Source organism: Pleurodeles waltl, chromosome 2_1 (assembly GCF_031143425.1).
Source record: "Pleurodeles waltl isolate 20211129_DDA chromosome 2_1, aPleWal1.hap1.20221129, whole genome shotgun sequence".
Classification (NCBI taxonomy): Eukaryota; Metazoa; Chordata; class Amphibia; order Caudata; family Salamandridae; genus Pleurodeles; species Pleurodeles waltl.
Window position 1 is genome coordinate 595,833,136 of NC_090438.1, and position 14,806 is coordinate 595,847,941.

Here is a 14,806-nt window from a genome sequence, read left to right on the forward strand (position 1 = left end):
GAAGCGATTGTGTTACCCTTCCTGTAGTAAACCGACAGATATGTTTTATATTTTTGGTTGCTCGCGATACATGCTAGAAGTTGTTACGAGAGGAGCTGAGTGAAGGAGGACAAGCCGCAAGGCTTTGTCAGCCGCAGTGTGTGTGAGTGTGACGTCACTAGGAGCCGCGCTGGGATAGGTTGGTTGCAGAGAAGGGTCGTGCACGGATTGGACGCAGTCCGTGGGGCTCGATTGGAAGGGGAAAGGCAAGCGAAGAGTATTCCGGGAATTAAAGTCACCTATTGATTACAAATGTTGTGAAATAAAAGACGAGAAAATGAAATTTTTTTAAGCGTTAAAGAGTGCGATGAAGGGAGAGTCTTATATTAAAGCGAGCGTAGGAGAGGAAACGCCACCCGAAGGTACACCTGCTTACATTGTAATGGAGGAAAAAGGGGTAGCTCCGTGCCTTTGGCTAAAACAATGGCACAAGCTGACAGAGAAACATGGGAGCGTAGCGTTCCCGATCCATGGGACATTCAATATAAGGATCCTAGAGAATTTGAGATTTGCGATGTACGACATGAAGGTACCTCCAAGGCCAGCACAGTTTGAGGATCTAGCAATTTGGGAACTAATGGCTAGACAGCAACAGCAAAAGAAGTTCGAGACCAGGATGAGAAAGGTAGAAAAGACACTAGCGGACGCTAGGTGGGACAATGCACAGAAAGTGTGGAGGTCAGATGTATTGCAGGGGATAAAATTGTTTCCCGCAATTGCTAAGGAAGAAGAAGAGACAGGCAGGAAAGCTACCTGTAAGACAAATAGGAGGTGTTCCAAAGATAGAGAAGAAGAGTCAGATGATGAGGAGTTCATCATGCAATTGCTGAACGACCGTCCACCACCTTATGCAGAGAGTGGACAAGGTCCAAGTACCAGTTCTGCCCCTCCGGCACCGGTACAGAATGATGAAACTGCGGATACAGAAACGCCATCGGGATCTAAGGACCAGAGTTTACTGTTCACCCCGCAGATACCGCAGGTTAGGAGAATATATCCAGATGTACCCATATTGAAGCCAGCAGAAAATTATCAGCCGCAGGTCCCAAGGTATTACAGCAGTGACAACAGTGTAGGGATGATTCTAGATCCAACCGTAATGGGAGTACAGAATGGTTGCAACACAACATTGGCACAAGCTGAATCAACTCAGTTTTTGATGCCTCAAAAGCAGATGCAAGGGGGAACCGCACATGCTCAGATGACGGGGAGTCAGATGGGCATGCCGGCAATGATCACCCATGGTGTGGGAATGAACATGCCTCAGAACCTGGGGAATGGACAGAACCCAGATGCGATAACCCTACCCATTACTGTAGGTCCACCGGTACCTTTGTATACCCAGCCTAACTTAGGTATGAGCGGTCAGGGATCAATGCTGCAGAATGGTACGGAGAGGAGGTGCATAGAAAACACTCCAGAGGTAACTCCGATAGCGGCTCAGCCAACTGGATCTGGGTCCTTGATGGAGTTTAGTCCCATATGTGCTCAGTCGACAGTGGTGAGGTCGAGTCCCCCACTGATGATACCTCTAACATCGAACACTGAAAAGTTGCCGCAACCATCAATGGCAGTCGATGTAAATGCTACACTGATGGGGTTGAATGCGCAACAGCTAACACAGTGGTTCAACAGTCTGAATTCCACACAAAGCTCAACAAGTGGGAAGGGGGAAGACTACCTGAATAGGGTAAGGTTGAGCATGGAAGCAGAAGAGTTGGTGGAAGGGACTATGGGTGTGAATAGGCTAGAGTCCTACTCGGAAGAAGAGCTGAGGTATCTATGTCCCAGGATTACGAGAGAAGTGAATAAGGTACACAGAAGGTTGCAAGAAATAGCTGACAAAAACGGGGTTGAGATAGACAAGACAAAACACTTGAGCAGGAGCTATAGATTGGATTTCGGGACCACAGACTTTGAACACATGAGGTCAGCAGGCATGAAGACGCACCTTAGAGAATTGCTGCAGAGTGCACAAGTGTGGAGGTGCTTAGACAAATTGGAAAGCAGGTGGGAAAAGAAAAAGGAAAAGAAGAAAGACAGTGTCCCAGAGCACAAGGAGAAAAGACCACAGAGTAGTGATGCAGTAACCATGTTACCAATGAGGGAGACAGCAGGGGGAAAATTAATACATGTACCGTGGCACAGGAGTGACATTCAGTCTTTTACGGATGATTTTCCCAAACTGAGAGAGAAACCGATTGAATGGTATCAACAGACTGATAGGTTTGTGAAGCTTGCAAAATGTCTTTGGGAAGACCTGAATACCCTCTTTGAGATTGTGGTTCCGGCAGATTTGTGGGAAGAATGCAAAAGGGCTGTAGGTTGGCCGACAAGTGAACCAGAGAGAGACAGGGATACGGGTGCACCATCACCTATGGTGATGAGCTTGTACCATAAGGTGATTGAGCATTTGAAGACGAAGGTTGCCGCGAAAAATGTGGATTGGCAGAAGATTGATCGAACTGCCCAAGAGGCTAAAGAGTCGATTCATGGTTACTATGAGAGGTTGTTGAAGGCGTTCAAGAACTACAGTGGCACGGAAACAATAGAGGCGAAGGACATGCTTCATTTTGTGTTTAGATTTGTGGAAGGGCTGAGACCAGAGATAAGTCAGATGATAAAGACGCATTTGATTTGTTGGCAGTCGAAACCGATTGATGAAGTGTTGACTTATGCGAAATACTGTAGCGACGAAATTGAGGTGAAACAGAAAAGGTTGAAAGAGAAGGTGATGATGATGCAGCTTAAAGCAGCTCAGACAGGTTTGCAAGGGTTGCAAGGGTTCCAACAGCAGGTACCGCAACTGCAGCCGCAGCTGCAGGGAAATATGGTGTTCCAGCCACAGGCGAGAGGCAGAGGCAGAGGAGGTTTTGTGAATAATGGTCCGGATTTGAATACTGTTGTGACTCCGAATGGTATGCAGGCAATGAAAAGGGTGATGCCGTGTCATGCGTGCGGAATCGTCGGACATTGGAAACGCGAGTGCCCAATGATGGTGCAGGAAGGTGCAGGTGTTGGTCAGCAAAACAATGATGTCAATGCATTCCAGACAATGAGGGGACCAAAAATGAGAGGTCCAAACCCAAATTTTCAGACCATAAATCAGCTGCAAGGATTACAGCCTATGCAGCCGCAGCAGATGCAGATGCCTCGTATGCAGATGACGCAAATGCAGCCGATGCAACAGCAGTTTCCCATGGTACCTAATCAGCAAATGCAAATACCTTTGGCACCAATGAATCAGCAGCAAGTGATGGTTCCTCCACAGGTCTCGGGTCAGGTGATGAATACAAATGGCACAGTACAACAGTTTCCATTACACAGTGAGAGTGGAATAAACAATGTATGGGAGAGTGAAAGTTCAGATGAGGAGGGAAATTGTGTGCTTGCAGCATCCTTGGAAGTTGATCAAAAGGGTCCATATGTAGAGGGAAAAGTTATGGGTCATCGTGTTTCATTCTTAGTTGACACAGGAGCCACACGCTCAACTGTTAGGAGCATTGAAGTGCCAAATTTGCCCCTCTCAGGGAGAACAGTTCAAGTGGTGGGAGTAGCAAACAGATACCTGACGAACCCAATCACAGATCCAGTACCAATCAGCATTGGTAACTACCAAGGGTTACATAATTTTGTGGTATGTGACTCAAGCCCGATAGCACTGTTAGGGAGAGACCTATTGTGCAAATTGGGATGTTCGATTATGTGTTCGTACGATGGAATCAGAATTCAGACGAGCAGTGATGGGGAAGAGGAGGACAGTGTAGAAGGGGACGAGATGGAAGTTGTCGATGAAAATTACCCTCTGATTACCCTTCTTCCGATGTTAACTGAAGAAGATATTCCAGCTGAATTACGGGAAACAGTCGGAAAGGAAGTGTGGGATATGACAGGAAAGGAAGTGGGATTGGTGAAAGGAGTGGAACCAGTGAAAGTGACCGTAAAACCCAATGTAACCTTTCCCCAGACCCCACAATACCACATGGCACAAGACACCCTCATGAAAGTCGCCCAACTCATTGACGAGTTTGTAAAACAGGGAGCACTGAAAGAAGTGTTAAGCAGTCCATGTAATTCACAAATCATGGGACTAATAAAGCCGAGTGGAAAGGTCCGAATAGTGCAGGACTTGAGGAAAATAAATGACATCATAGTCAAATGCTGCCCTGTAGTACCGAATCCAGCTGTGATAATGTTTCAAATCCCTTGCGATGCCGAGTGGTTCTCAGTCATCGACTTGTCACAAGCTTTCTTTTCAGTGCCTCTTCATGAGGACAGCCAATTTCTCTTTTGTTTCAAATTCCTAGACAGAGTCTACAGTTGGTGTCGAATTCCTCAAGGGTTTTCTGAGTCACCGTCAATTTTCAATCAGATTCTAAAGAAAGACTTGGAAGTGTTAGAATTGCCATTCGAGTCAACCCTAGTACAGTACATTGATGACTTACTGATTGCAGGTAAGACAGAAAGTGGCTGCACAGCTGATACCATTGCCCTACTGAACCATTTGGGAAGGAATGGACACAAGGTGTCTCCTTCAAAGTTGCAGTTCTGTCAGAAGAAAGTGAAATACTTGGGTCACCAAATAGAGAAAGGGTCACGGAGAATAATGAAGGAAAGAATAACAAGTGTACTTCAAATGAGTCCACCAAAGACAAGGAGGGAGGTGAGGAAGTTCTTGGGGATGGTGAGCTACCGTCGCCAGTGGATTCCCAACTTCTCGACTCTAGCAAAGCCTTTACTGAAACTGACCCAGAAGGATGCATTGGATGAAATTGAGCTGAAAGGAGATGAGATGGATGCTTTTATTGAATTGAAAGAATGCATGTGCAGGGCTCCAGCTTTAGGTATGCCTGATTACACAAAGCCTTTCACATTGTTTTGTCATGAACGTGATGCATGTTCTTTGTCTGTCTTGACCCAAGCCCATGGTGGCGTAAACAGACCAGTAGCATATTTTTCAGCTACTTTGGATACGGTCGCAGCAGCACTTCCAGGGTGTTTGCGCGCCGTAGCAGCAGTTGGTATCAGCCTCACTCAGAGTGAAGGAATAGTGATGGGACATCCATTAACAGTCATGGTCCCTCACTCAGTTGAGATACTTTTGACCCGCTCCCGAACACAACACATGACTGGAGCAAGACTCACAAGGTATGAAACAATAATTCTGGGCTCACCGAATGTGCAGCTGAAAAGGTGCACTACGTTGAATCCAGCAACCTTGCTTCCCGGAGAAAATGCTGAAATTGAGAACGCTGAAGACGTCGAGCATGACTGCCTTCAGGTGACTGAATTTTGCACGAAACCCCGACCTGACATTAAGGATACTAAACTTGATGAAAATGACCAAATTATTTTTGTTGATGGGTCATGTTTAAGAGATGCAATGGGAATTTTGAAAACAGGATATGCTGTATGTACTGTAACAGGTGTATTGGAAGCGTCCTGGCTTCAAGGAGTCTATTCTGCACAAGTAGCAGAGCTTGTAGCCCTTACCAGAGCATGTCAACTCTCCACACTGATGAAGGTTACCATTTACACTGATAGTCAGTACGGGTTTGGAATTGTGCACGACTTTGGGCAATTATGGTCACAGAGAGGTTTCCTGACTTCTTCAGGGTCCCCAGTGAAAAACGGGGAGAGAATAAGGGAATTGTTACACGCCATTCAAATGCCAGCCGAAATTGCAGTGGTAAAGTGTAGTGCTCATACAAAAGGACAGGACTATGTTTCTCTGGGAAATGCGTATGCGGATCAAGTCGCAAGATTTTGTGCCTTGAACTGTATACTGCTCAGGGATGAATGGAATTCGATAAGTGAGCCAGAGCTTGAACCAGCTGAAGCATTTGCTTTAAAGGTCGTGGATACAATGGATGAACTAAAAGCATTACAGAATAGTGTCAGGGAGGATGAAAAGGCTTCCTGGATTAAATCACAATGTACACAGAGACCAGATGAGTTATGGCTTTCAATCAAGGGAAAATATGTTTTACCAAATTGTCTCTTATCGCAGCTAGCGCGGTTCTATCATGGGCAGGCTCACCTAGGGAGAGATGCCATGATAAGATTGTTCAAAACTGATTGGTTTAACCCCAGATTTCGTCAAGCTGCAGAAGCAGTTTGCCATTGTTGTGTCATTTGCCAGCAGATGAACCCAGGAAAGGGAACAGTTGTGAACGCGAGCCACATTGGCAGGGCCAGTGGCCCGTTCAGCAGAATGCAGATGGACTTCATTGAGATGCCTGTGCATGGAGGTCTGAAGTATGTGTTGGTGATTGTGTGCATTTTTAGTCACTGGATTGAAGCATACCCCACACGTAGAAATGACAGCCTTACAGTTGCAAAACTATTGTTGAGGGAGTTAATACCACGTTTCGGATTCCCGATCTCTTTAGAATCAGATAGGAGAAGTCACTTCAATAATGAGGTGATAAAGTTACTTTGCGCAGCGCTGAACATTGAGCAAAAACTGCACTGTAGCTATCGCCCTGAAGCCTCAGGACTGGTGGAGCAGATGAATGGTACACTGAAATCAAGAATGGCGAAAATATGTGCATCGACAAATTTGAAATGGCCTGACGCATTGCCTTTGGTGTTAATGTCAATGAGAAACACACCTGACAGAAAGACTGGATTGTCCCCGCACGAAATACTCATGGGCAGGGCCATGAGACTTCCTGCAGTTCCCGCAAACGCGCTTTTGAATATTACAGATGATATGGTGTTAGACTACTGCAAAGGTCTGGCTGACGTGGTTCGCTCTTTCTCTCACCAGGTGGAAGCAACCACCTTGCCACCGATCCAAGGTCCAGGACACACACTGAAAGCAGGTGACTGGGTCGTGATAAAGAAGCACGTGAGGAAGTTGTGTCTGGAACCCCGTTGGAAAGGCCCTTTCCAAGTGATCCTGACGACAACTACCGCTGTGAAGTGTGCGGGGGTTCCCAACTGGATTCACGCCAGTCACACAAAGAAAGTGTTGTGTCCCACAGATGAGGAAGTTGAAGCGCTGAAACTGCCAGTAACTGATAACAAAGTGCTGAGCGCTGAGACCGAGCAAAACAGAACTGGAAGCGAACAGGCAGACATAGAGGAGAGAGAAATATTCTCTGAGGACGAAGCAACAGACTCACTTGGGGAAGACCAAGGAGAAACCTCAGACAGCAACGAAGAAGCTCAGGGCGACAAAGAACCTGAAGCAGCTGAGGGTAACAAAGAGCCTGAAGCAGCTGAAGGTGACAAAGAGCCTGAAGCAGCTGAAAGTGACACAGAGCCTGAAGAAAGTAACGGTGACAAAGGGCTCGAAAGAGGTGAAAAAGCAGGAGAGCCTGATCAGAGGAGGGCTTTCCCAGAAGCAGACGGTACCGAAAAAGAAAAGCAAAACCTGATTGACTCCCCAGAAGGAGGGGACAAGGCAGAACAGAACGAAACTGTTCAAACTTCTTCAGAAGAGATCGCAGGTCCATCAAATGGACACAGTGCAAAGAAAAGACAAAGTAGATCGCCAGTAAAACTGGGAACTAGAGAAAAATTGAATGACGAAGGGCCAAAAGTGAAAGAGAAAAGAAAAGAAGTGTCTGTCGTGGTACCAACATCAAGTGAAGGAAAAGACTTGACCAAAGAGGAAAGTACCAGTGAGGCAGAATCAAAGAGAGATGCAAAATTGAAAAGGAAAAGGATACCGAACAGAAGATATTCTGGTCCTGAATGGGCATATGTCGTCCATGACGATTGGACTGACGAGTTTGTATCTCTTAGCCTCGAGAACGAAGAAGAAGAGATACCAATAGAAAAGAAAAGTTTTATGGACACTGTTGATTGAAAAGCTGATAAATGACATTGCTTGCTATAATATAACGTGATACAACCAGCTGAGACATTGCTAAACCGGATGAGACATTTGCTAACCTGATAAGACTTTGAAAACTTGATTGACTCTTAAACACGATTTGAGACAACGTTGCCAACTGAAAAAAAAAAAAAAAAAAAGAGAGCGAGTTATTGAACTTTGAAAGAAAAAATAAAAATTAAAAAAAATGTTATTGCCGAATTGAGACTGAGTTATTGCCGAATTGAGACAAATGCTGCTAACCGATAAGTGACTTGGCTTCTGAAGAAAACTGTGTGAACATTGCGCTCGTTCAGCTTTGTAACTGAATTGCTAAATCGTTTCTTTTACAGGTGCTTCTAGCTCTCTGATTCTATACAGATCATGACGCAAAACAGTAGAAAGAAATATTGTAAATATGTGTGTATAGGCTTGGTAATTGCATGTGTACTAATAATAATGATAATGGTGCTTGCAATGCATGGTAAGAGTGAGAATGAGAAAATTGATGCTTCTACTTTTGCTCCTGTTACTGTCACTGAACTAACCGCATTGAAAAGACTAGAATTAGATGAGAGACACTTGCATGATAAGAAAGAGCTTTCGCATAATGTTTTCTATCGCTTGCTAACAGAATATGTTGAGACTATGGATGCGAAAGATTGTTACGTGTGTACACAGATACCGACATCGGTAACGGAAGGGGTGACTTATCATCACATGCCTCTTACATATGGGATTACATGTAGTATAGTAACTTCTAGATTTTATGGTCAAACCAACATACAGTATTTTTACTCAAATTATGATGTTACCTTTGCATATGTTCCTATAATCACGCAGCTAAGCCAGATTGCTAAAGATTGGGATGCAAAAATAATGAGAGAATTTTTCGAGCCAATGCTACCTTTTGAAACAGCTCACGCTCATAGGGAGAATCTTACCTGCTCCTTCTCTGCAGTAGAAATAAGTTTTTTAGATCGCACAGATGATAGAAGGGCACAAATGAATGCGAAATTAGAAAAGGAGCTACATAAGAGGACTTCAGTAGATAATTATGCTTTTGCTGCAATAAAGACACAAGGGAGAATAGCTTTAGATGCTTGGCATGTAGGGAAATTTTTTATATATCGAGGTGAATCTTATTATGACAACATTTTTGTAGGAGCGAGTGAGTGTAAACATACGTTTATCTTTAAGGCCAAATGGACATTCATGCTGAACGGACTTGATCCTGTCATACCTGGTGTATATTACATTTGTGGGCATAATGCCTATTATCGTCTTCCAAAGGGATGGTGGGGGAGATGTTATTTGGGTATAGTGTTCCCAAAGGTTTATCAACTGGATGACCTATCGATGATTCCAAAGACATCTGGATCCCATCGTATCCAGAAAAGAGAGACCGCAGTTGCTGTGGTAGGAGATATATTTGGAGCCATGATTCCTTCATTGGGAGTTGTGTTGAATTCCATCAAAATAAGAAAGTTGTCTACTATAGTGGATAACATGTTGACAAAGTTTTCAGGTGCTATAATCCTGATAGATGCTGAACTTGCAGCGGAAAGAGCTATGACTCTTCAAAACAGGCTTGCCTTAGACATTCTTTTAGCAAAGGATGGCGGCGTTTGCAAAATGCTTGGTGCGCGACACTGTTGTACGTATATTCCAGATAATAGTGTGAAGATTAAAACAATGCTTGCTAATCTAACAAAAGAGAGTGCAGACTTGAAGGAATTGAAAGAACCAGGAGTGTGGGAGAAGGTTGGAAAGGGACTTGCTTCAGTGGGAAATTGGCTTGGTGGCATTTGGAATGGAATATTGCTAAAAATAATACAGGGAATATTAATAGTACTGATTTGCATTTTTGGAATTTGGGGAATAAAAAGAGGAATATTAATGATCATGGCAAAAATTAAGAGAAGGAAGGAAGAGAAAATGATGAAAAGAATGGCAGAAGAATATAAAGCAAGGACAAGGGGAACTAAAAGGCAAAGAGAACTGACAGAATTTTAATGGAATAAAATTTGTGGGAATAGTTTTGTGTGATGACAAGTAGTCATCAGAGGAGGGATTGATGAAGCTGAAATGAAGGTTTTACATTTATTAGTGCATAAACGTAGTGCTGCAATAATCAAGTGTGACTTTAATCGAACTAAATAAGATTGTACGGGGACAAATGTGCCCTCAGCGTAGTTTGCCAACATTTATAAGCGTGCTTCATATAACGTGATGTATTAGAATTGTACTAGTTTGACATAATCGTAAACGTGTGCCATGATTTGCTTGTTAGAAATGCTTTAGCTTAGCATAACTTTAGTGGAGGCTTTGGCCTAGTTGCCTTGTCTCACGATTTAGATGCTCGTATTTTTCCAATGTGCTAATGAAACGTGTAGTCTTGCTTGAAGCTGTACTTTTCCAGTGAGATCGTTCACATGCTTATCTTAAGGTTTCGTGCCAGCCTGGCATCTTTTTTTTTTTCACTCCAAGGTCAATCTGCAGGTGCAGACAATGGACGCTCTGAAAGTGAGTTAATTGGTAAAATATGTTGCAACTTACGTTCCCGACTCCAAGGATAATGTATGCTTAAGTAAAAGCTTGAGAACTGTTGTTTTTGATTGGACAATTTGAAGCTAACCTATGAACCCTCCAATGGAAGACCCTACTGGATTTGAACTGTTGTCTATTTAAACCAGGTGCACAAGGAGAAAGTAGCGAGAGCGCGCACCCATTACGAACTTTACCAGCCATTTTGAGAGACATTACGAGAGACATCGCCCATACCCGCCATTTTGCAGGACATTGGCCATTATGGCCCATCTTGCTGACTTCGTCATTTTGCCGTCTTCTAGAGACTTTTAAGAAATTCTCGCCCTAGAGACTTTAACTTTGATTTGCCCCTTTGCATGAAGTATTAGTTTTATCTTGCCGCTGTGAGGCAACTGCCCCGTCCACCCTGCCCCTTTGCCCCAGTCCCATGCTGATCGAATCCGGTACCTGTGAGACGAAGACTTCATTGAATGCTGATTGAATTTGGTAAATATGAAAGGAAAATTGTACAATTGCATTGTGTTTTCTTTTTAGGTAACCAACTGCTGATTTTTGATAAGAGCCCTAGTTAGGAGTTTTCTAAATTAATGTTGCTAAATTGTTTTGCATGAAGACCCACATGCTGATGCTAATTTGAGGTTAGATGAGGATTCATTTGATGCACGATGCAATTTGAGACCTTGTTATGCTGACTAAATGTATGCAATTAGCCCATTACAGATTGTAGTCTTAGTGGTTTGTGTTGCCATCATAGAAGGCATTGTTATTCAAATGCTGCATAGATTGCATCTGTTTCGTCGTTATGGACAGCTATTAATGTTCATTTACATATATCATTTGGTGTTGAGACACATCTACATTGTGCTAGCTTTGTTAATATAGGGAAATAAATTCATTAACTTTGCATAAACTGGTGTGGTTATTCATGACCGAAAGGTCATGGTTCGCCGAAATGTATTCTGGATTAATTGTGAAGTGTTATGTTGATCAGGGTATTGCTTATGTTCGTTATTGATTATCGATTATTGATTTTGATTGATTACTCCCGGGTAAGGAGAGTCCCACTTGGTCAAAAGATTCATCGACCCAAGAGCGTCCAACTACAGGTAAATTATTAGGTACGGAACGCTCTATCACAAGCAATGATGTGAGCTTTGGTAGCTATTTTAAAATCAAGCATTTGCAATACAATAGGTCTCGCATTTGCAAGAGTTAGAGCTATTGGCGTTGTAAATGCCTAATTGTACTTTTCTTGCCACATAAATTGGTCAACCCTGCATTATAATGTAGTCCTTTGCTGCCACATAGCATTCAAGCTTCAAGGGCGGGGTGGGGGCAGGAGTAAAGCATGCCGACCCTGACTGTATGATGCAGACGAGACTTAAGCCCTTTGTGTTTCGGATCTGTGAGTAAGGAGGTCATGGCTTGTGTTCGTGCACACCACAAACCCCCCAAGTGCACACTGTTGCACAAGAAAAGTTTTACACTAAAACATGCAAACTGCTTTTCAACGGAACAAGCCTACAGTTGTGAAAACCTGGCCCTCTCTGTGGATCAGGCAGGATGGTGTGGAGAGAAGCTGGCATGGGCAGCCAGCTGGGCATTGCTGTCGAGCCCCAGCCCCCCAAGCTCTGTGAGGCACCCTACAGACTTAAAAAGTGGGAATAACGCTACCAGCCCCAAGTACAGCCCTCTCACCCTTCACAAACTCTAACAACTCTCAAGGATGAAGGGTGAGAGGGGCCTGGGTGGTGATACAAAGGAAGGGGTTGCTTTGGCTTTCTCCTGAGTGTGAATTTTGAAGTTGGGCAACACGATTACACTTTTTGGGCAACAAACGCCATAACATGTATTGCAGAGACTAAACAAACTCTCCCACAAATACACATGTGACGTTTGGAAGGAGGTCTCTCCAGGACAGGGAGGGGTAGTAACAATGCCAAACTTCCAGCAGTCATGTAAGGCGGAAAGGCGGGCGACACTTTGGAGTCTGTCTTCTAAAGGACAGCTCCTCCCTTACTGAAGCAAGAAAGCGCTTTACCTTGGAGGTGAACTAACCGAGAGTCCCTGCAGTAGGGCGCAGTCAATACAGGTGCGTCAACACTGACTAAAGCGTGAGAATAATGACATTTAAAAAAAATAACACTCTGGCCTCAGCTGCTTGCAGGATTTCGGTCGCAATGCATATGGAGCTGAGGGGACGGCAGAGACGCGGCGTGTAATAACAGTGTGCTGCTGCCCTCAGTGTAGGTGCAGCTTGGTCTGCCATCCACCATGCTTAAAAGAGAAGCTCAGAGTGTTGTGGGAGAGAGGGAGAGGTCGACAGGCTGTCTGAAGTGATGCCGACTTAATTACATTTTAAGAGTTTTGCAACGTAACTGGTGCTCATGCAAAGCGCTCCAATACCTCAGATGGAGTAAGCACTTGAAACTGCCATGGCCGCAAGATGCGTAGGGGAGACACAAATGAGAAAAGAAGTTCACCTACACTAAAGTATATAGATGATTGTGCAATAATCCATGTAACAGGGTCAGTCTGCAAGGCGGTACGAGCCTCTAGGTGGGACAGACGTAAGGCATTTACGAACAACAAGGGATTTTGGAAAGGCAGGCCCATGAACAAATGAAAATGATGGCCGTGAGATGGGCGTGGTTAAAGCCCACAGAAAAGATTACAACATGCCGAGAAAATGCTCGAACTAGAAAGTGCCAAAGCCAAAGATACTTATCAGGAAGCAATTGTACCTTGCACCACTCACTCTCCCTGTCAGCGCTGTCAAATGCCAGCACCGACGGTATAATTTGGAATATTCCGGGCCAACCAAAGCTGTAAGAATCGCATTGACCGCAGCTCTTCTGTTTTCGTTAATGCATATAGAGTAGCTAAACACTCTGTTCATGTGCTCTGTATAAAAATCGATAGACAGCGCCACCATGTGGTTGACTGCCATAAATATGTGCCGGTGTTAAATAAATGCTGGTGCCGAGGATCAGCTAAGACCTGCACAAGCTATATGTACTGCAGATTTTTGTTAAATATCTGTAGACCATACTCACTGCAGTATGGTACACAGACTACGAGCACAATGCCCGATCGATGGAAGTTAAAATGCTACCTCCAGGAGCTTTCCCGGTCCATCACCGACATAATCAACACAAGTCAAAATAAAGAGAACATCCCTTACATCCACACCCTTGGGGGTGCCTCAGGGAAAACTTTTAAGTGTAGTAAAGGAGTTTTTACTCCAATACAAAAATCAGGCGTCTGCTCCTTTGTAGCCTCGCTATCACAAGCCCCCTGCTGTTCCCTTAATAGCACTACCGTGTGTGATCTGCAGTTTATGAGTTTGAAACTTGGCTAGGCCAATTTGGACTTCCATCCTTCTAAGTTTGTTGAATTTAGTAGCAACATATTGCGTAAAAAGCCTCCTTTTTTATTTGCAGCGCTCAGAGAGGACAAACTGGTTGTAATTGTGCATTATATAAGTTACAACTTCAAACTGAAAAAGTAACACTGGTCCTGTATTTGCTGGGTTTGGCAGGGTACCAAGTTTGGAAGTTTCCTTTGAGGGCTCTGGACGGGGGGGCAGTACGAAATGATGGAGTGGTGTTTTGGGGTTATGACAGTAAAGTAGGTATGGGGCTTTCGTGTTTGCAATGGAGTTTTGAAATGATAGGCATGGTGCTATAAAGTAGGCTCGAAGGCAGAACATCATGTTCTGGTAGCAGGTAGCAGGTAGGGAGGAATGCCAAAGCGTAAGCCTGTGATTTTCGGGCACAGGAGAGAATGTGAGCTCATCGCAAATTTGTGATTAATGAACACGATTTGGGAGGTTTGGAGGTGTAGTCAGGACAGACAAGTATGTGACTGAGCTTGGGAAGTGCGGTGACAATCAAGTATGGGTCTTGTTTCCGGGCGAATGCCCGCACATGAGGGGTGCTAGAGGGGTCCGAGCAGAGGCCCACAAGAAGGCACTCCAGGAAGGGTGCGCAATCAGAAGGAGAAGCGGGAAAATGGTACCCATTCCCTCATCCTCCTTTGTTACAGGGCGAAAAATGGTGGTTTGTGGGGCACAAGGTGCTTTGCTGGAAAAGGGCGCAAAGCCCAGGGCCAACAGGAGGCCAGGTATTCATTTGGGAGCATAAAAAGGGGCTGCCCTGGCCAGAACCCCTCTATTTGCCTAGGCGGCAGGGCAGCGGCGGCGCAAAGAAACCCACCCACCGCTCCAACAGAGAGCTACCTTGGAAGTCGCAGGCTGGGAGAGTGAGGGTGCAGCAACAGTGAAGAAAGTGGTGGTGTGAGAAAGTAGCCTCTTTCTAGCATGGTTACCCCCACTTTTGAGCTGTTTGAGAGTGTGTGTCAGTTTGTTTTTGCTACACACTGGGATCCTGC